Consider the following 6,254-nt stretch of genomic DNA (forward strand, 5'->3'; position numbering starts at 1 on the left):
TCTCTCTAGTTTCTTTTTGGAGGCACTCAGAGCTATGAGTTTTCCTCTTAGAAATGCTTTCATTGTGTCCCATAAGTTTTGGTATATTGTGGCTTCATTTTCATTAAACTCCAAAAAGTCCTTATTTTCTTTCTTTATTCCTTCCTTGACCAAGGTATCATTGAGGAGAGTGTTCTTCAGTTTCCACATGAATGTTGGCTTCCTATTATTTAATTTGTTATGGAAGATCATCCATAGTCCATGTTGATCTGATAGGATGCATGGGACAATTTCAGTATTTTTGTATCTGTTGAGGCTTGTTTTGTGTCCAATTATGTGGTCAATTCTTGAGAGGTTACCATGAGGTGCTGAGAAGAAGGTATATCCTTTTGTTTTAGGATAAAATGTTCTGCAGATATCTGTTAGATCCATTTGTTTCATAACTTCTGTTAGTTTCACTGTGTTCCTGTTTAGTTTCTGTTTCCATGATCCATTGGTGAAAGTGGTGTGTTGGAGTCTCCCAGTATTATTTTGTTAGGTGCAATGTGTGCTTTGAGCTTTACTAAAGTTCCTTTAATGAATGTGGTCGCCCTTGTATTTGGAGTATACATACTCAGAATTGATAGTTCCTCTTGGAAGATTTTACCTTAGATGTGTATGAATTGCTCCTCCTTGTCTTTTTTGACAACCTTGGGTTGGAAGTCGATTTTATTAGATATTAGAATGGCTACTCTAGCTTGTTTCTTCAGAGCATTTGCTTGGAAAATTGTTTTCCATCCTTTCATTCTGAGATAGTGTCAATATTTTTCCCTGAGATGGGTTTCCTTTAAGCAGCAAAATGTTGGGTCCTGTTTGTCTAGCCAGTCTGTTAGTCTATGTCTTTTTATTGGGGAGTTGATTCCTTGAAATTAAGAGATATTAAGGAAAAGTAATTGTTGCTTCTTATTATTTTTGTTGTTAAAGTTGGCATTCTGTCCTTGTGGCTATCTTATTTTAGGTTTGTTGATGGATTACCTTCTTGCTTTTTCTAGGAGGTGATTTCTGTCCTTGTATTGTTTTTTTTTTTTTTTCTGTTATTATCCTTTGAAGGGCTGGATTCATGGAAAAATAATGTGTGAATTTGGTTTTGTCTTGGAATACTTTTGTTTTTCCATCTAAGGTAATTGAAAGTTTGGCTGGGTATAGTATCCTGGGTTGGCATTTGTGTTCTCTTAGTGTTGATATAATATCTGCCCAAGCTCCTCTTGCTTTCATAGTTTCTGGTGAAAAATCTGGTACAATTGTGATAGGCTTGCCTTTATATGTCACTTTACCCTTTTCCCTTACTGCTTTTAATATTCTATCTTTATTTAGTGCATTTGTTGTTCTGATTATTATGTGTCAGGAGGAATTTCTTTTCTGGTCCAGTCTATTTGGAGTTCTGTAGGCTTCTTGTATGTTCATGGGCATCTCTTTTTTTTTTTTAGGTTTGGGAAGTTTTCTTCTATAATTTTGTTGAAGATATTTGCTGTTCCTTTGAGTTGAAAATCTTCATTCTCATCTACTTCTATTATCCGTAGGTTCGGTGGATTCTGGGCGTGGTTATATGTACAGGAAGGATCAGGTGTGGAGAGGATGGAGAGAGAGAGAGTATTGGGGAGAAAACTGTGATTGGGGTTAGGGCCCTAGTACAATTGAAACTCCCAAGAATGTATAACAGTGATCCTAAGATTTCTAGTAGTAGGGGATATGGAAACTAAACTGGTCATCTCCTGTAACAAGGCAAAACTTCCAGTGGAAGGATTGGGACACCAATCCAGCAACAAAACCTTAGACATACAATTTGTCCTGCCTACAAGATATACTGGGATAAAGGTGACATAGAAATCATGGCAGTGGCCAACCAATTACAGAGGGAACCTACTCCTGACACTGTTTGGAGGTCTAAGACCCATACATAGGTTGGATAACCAAGAGTCCTAGGATAAAGCCAAACACAGCTGCAAAAAATGGGTCGATGAAATAATTCCTTATTGATACTTTGCTATACTCAGAGTTTGGTGCCTAGACCAATTGTCATTAAAGAGGCTTTATGGAGCAACTGATGGAAGTAGATGCAGAGACCTACAGTCAAACATTATGTAGAGCTCAGGGAATCCTGTGGAATATGGGGAAAGAGGTCTGCAGGAGCCAGGGGTGTCAAAGACACCACAAGACATCCCACAGAATCAACTAACCTGTGCTCATAAGGGCTCACAGAGGCTGAACAACTATGGAGCCTGTGTGGGTCTGACCCTTTGCATATATGTTACAGTTGTTTATAGCTTGCTCTTGTTGTGGTTCTCATAACAGTAGGTACTGGGGTTGTCTCAGACTTTTTTGCCTGCTTTTGGGACTCTTTTCTTCCTATGGAGTTGCCTCCTCCAGACCTTTTATGAAAGAAGATGCCTAATCTTACTGTAAGTTGATGCACCATGAGTCCTTCCCTTTTCTAACGGAAAATAAAGGAGTGGAGGGGGGACAGATAAGGGAAGGGACTGAAAGGAAAGAAGGACGAGAAACTATCATCAGGATATAATATTTGAGAGAAAAATAAACAAGAAAGTATTTAAAAAATATAGACTATCTTGACTTCATGGGTATCTTTTCTTGGAATAGAGGGAGAAACATTAACATTTAGTCACCGCTGAATGTCTTGTCATATATCACATAGTATGCAGCTTTCTTTTTTCTTTTTTTATTAGATATTTTCTTTATTTACATTTCTTTTTTTTAATTAGGTATTTTCCTCCTTTACATTTCCAATGCTATCCCCAAAGTCCCCCATACCCACCCACCCCCACTCCCCTACCCACCCACTCCCCCTTTTTGGCCCTAGCGTTCCCCTGTACTGGGGCAAATAAAGATTGCAAGTCCAATGGGCCTCTCTTTCCAGTGATGGCCTACTAGGCCATCTTTTGATACATATGCGGCTAGAGACAAGAGCTCCAGGGTACTGGTTAGTTCATCATGTTGTTCCACCTATAGGGTTGCAGTTCCCTTTAGTTCCTTGGGTGCTTTCTCTAGCTCCTCCATTGGGGGCCCTCTGATCCATTCAATAGCTGACTGTGAGCATCCACTTTTGCGTTTGCTAGGCCCCGGCATAGTCTCACAAGAGACAGCTATATCTGGGTCCTTTCAGCAAAATCTTGCTAGTGTATGCAATGGTGTCAGTGTTTGGAAGCTGATTATGGGATGGATCCCTGGATATGGCAATCACTAGATGGTCCATCCTTTCGTCACAGCTCCAAATTTTGTCTCTGTAACTCCTTCCATGGGTGTTTTGTTCCCAATTCTAAGAAGGGGCAAAGTTTCCACACTTTGGTCTTCGTTCTTCTTGAGTTTCATGTGTTTAGCAAATTGTATCTTATATCTTGGGTATCCTAAGTTTCTGGGCTAATATCCACTTATCAGGGAGTACATATTGTGTGAGTTCCTTTGTGATTGGGTTACCTCAATCAGGATGATGCCCTCCAGGTCCATCCATTTGGCTAGGAATTTCATAAATTCATTCTTTTTAATAGCTGAGTAGTACTCCACTGTATAAATGTACCACATTTTCTGTATCCATTTCTCTGTTGAGGGGCATCTAGGTTCTTTCCAGCTTCTGGCTATTATAAATAAGGCTGCTATGAACATAGTGGAGCATGTGTCCTTCTTACCGGTTGGGACATCTTCTGGATATATGCCCAGGAGAAGTGTTGCTGGATCCTCCGGTAGCACTATGTTCAATTTTCTGAGGAACCGCCAGACTGATTTCCAGAGTGGTTGTACAAGCTTGCTATCCCACCAACAATGGAGGAGTGTTCCTCTTTCTCCACATCCTCTCCAGCATCTGCTGTCACCTGAATTTTTCATCTTTGCCACTCTGACTGATGTGAGTTGGAATCTCAGGGTTGTTTTGATTTGCATTTCCCTGATGATTAAGGATGTTGAACATTTTTTCAGGTAGTATGCTGCTTTCTATCTCCTCTATTCTTATTGAAGTTGCTCAGTTGAAAACTCAGTCAATAATTAGAGAAGATAAAGAAAAATGTGATTGAAATATTATAGACTTTGAAAAGTTACCTTGGAAGGCTGATACTGTAATCCAGGGTGAAGTGCTTATTTAGCATTTGTGAGGCCCTAGCTGTAGTCCTCAATACCAGGTAAATACATATGAACTGTAAAAATAAAAGTTGCCTTGGCTTGAATGAAATGAAATTCTCTCTAAAGCATAGTCTCTTTAAAATTCTCCACACACCACCATCTTTGTTCTTTAATTTTGACTCTATGATTTGTTTTCTATGGAAATATGACTGATCTTTAGGACATCTGCATATTGAGAAGAATGCCCCTTCTTTCTCCTAAACTTTTAAGGAAGAATATATGCTTCATTCCAGTCCATTACTTTTTGTTATGTGTAGTGATAAGCATACCTAATACATATGCATATTTTGTTCATACTGGGAGTACTTTGTGAACTATGGTAGGTCTGCTGTGAAGACAAGTATTCTTAAGGTGGTGAGTGGTTGGTATCTAAAAGTCCAGGAGGGCTCAGGAACTCTGAAACATTGACAGTCTGACTAGAGGATGGAAAAACAAGAAATGTCCATGAACATACAGAAAAATATGAAGACTTGAAGACATTCCTAAAGAAATCAGGTATCAACTCACCCTGGTAGGAGAACAGAGGGGAACAAAGGCCAACAAAGGGTTTGTTCAATGAGCTCACTCAACTAAAGTCAACGTCTTTGAGGTGTGTTTGACACAGCACTTGCTTCAGTATTACAAGTTGTCAGGCTGAAGACTTTACAAACTAGATTCATAACTAATTGTGCTGTTTTCCTTGAGGCCTGGAGACTCAGTGAGGAAATGTGTGCTTCCACAAACTCCAGCTTCCTTCTTTGTCTATTTCCTAATCAGGAAGCAAAGGGCATCTGGACTTTCTGTTTTGTAGATAGCATAGGAACAAAAAGAGATAATTTCAGGCATGGGCCAACATTCTTATGATTGGTCTAATAGTGCTGATATTGGTAAAAAACATTAATAATAAATAATAAAAACAGACTATTAATACATAAATAGTATCTTGATTATCCAGTTGCTTGTGGTATCTCCCTTTCAAACAGCAGAAGAGGTGACTGGAATGGCTTAACTATAAGGTCATTTAAGTTTTTCACCTACTGAAATGTCTACAGGAAGATGTATTGGCCAACACTGCAACGTGAAGACGTCATGTTCCTTGGTATAGCTTCTCTGAAAAAATCTTAGCTTTCCTCCTGGAAGCAAGATGGAGGCTATTGCTCATAAAACAATATCTATGGATATCAAAGGGAATGGGGGCAGTCTTTGTCCTTTAGAGTCTCTCTGTTTTTTTCAGAGAAAAAAATCCAAGAATGCTTCGAAAAAATTCTCCATGTATATTTACTGAGTATAAGTCTTAAACTCACATGCAAATCAGCCACTATGACATGTTCCTTCCAGGATGGGGAAATGGATTTCCTCATTCTTGCCAGGTCATGCTCAGCATTTATTCACAGGAGGTAGTAGTTTAAGGGAGGCAAACATCATCTTCTTCCAGTAGCCATAGAATATTAAATAAGAGCTTTTCGCTATTATGTTATGTGCTCGCTTCGGCAGCACATATACTAAAATTGGAACGATACAGAGAAGATTAGCATGGCCCCTGCGCAAGGATGACACGCAAATTCGTGAAGCGTTCCATATTTTTAAACACCCAGGGAAGGAGTTACAGAGACAAAGTTCGTAGCTGTGATGAAAGGATGGACCATTTAGAGACTGCTGTATCCAGGGATCCGTCCCATAATCAGCTTCTAAACGCTGACACCATTGCATACACTAGCAAGATTTTGCTGAAAGGACCCAAATATAGCTGTCTCTTGTGAGACGATGCCGGGGCCTAGCAAACACAGGAGTGGATGTTCACAGTCAGCTATTGGATGTATCACAGGGCTCCCAATGGAGAAGCTAGAGAAAGTACCCAAGGAGCTAAAGGGATCTGCAACCCTATTGTTGGAACAACATGATGTACTAACCAGAACCCTGGAGCTCTTGTCTCTAGCTGCATATGTATCGAAAGATGGCCTAGTCGGCCATCAATGGAAAGAGAGGCCCATTGGACTTGCAAACATTATATGCCCCAATACAGGGGAATGCCAGGGCCAAAAGAATGGGAATGGGTGGGTAGGGAAGTGGGGGGCGCTATGGGGGACTTTTGGGATAGTATTGGAAATGTAATTGAGGAAAATATGTAA

The 6,254-nt window shown here is 39.8% G+C and overlaps 1 non-coding gene across 1 annotated transcript; it reads left to right on the forward strand.

Moving 5' to 3' along the window:
• The first annotated feature begins 5,603 nt into the window (after positions 1-5,603).
• On the forward strand, positions 5,604-5,710 carry LOC115029258 (U6 spliceosomal RNA). Its single transcript, XR_015044769.1, has one exon. It is a non-coding gene; the product is annotated as a U6 spliceosomal RNA (small nuclear RNA).
• Positions 5,711-6,254: the final 544 nt, after the last annotated feature.

The sequence above is a fragment of the Mus caroli genome, unplaced genomic scaffold (genome assembly GCF_978045245.1).
Source record: "Mus caroli unplaced genomic scaffold, Mus_caroli_1 scaffold_12, whole genome shotgun sequence".
Classification (NCBI taxonomy): Eukaryota; Metazoa; Chordata; class Mammalia; order Rodentia; family Muridae; genus Mus; species Mus caroli.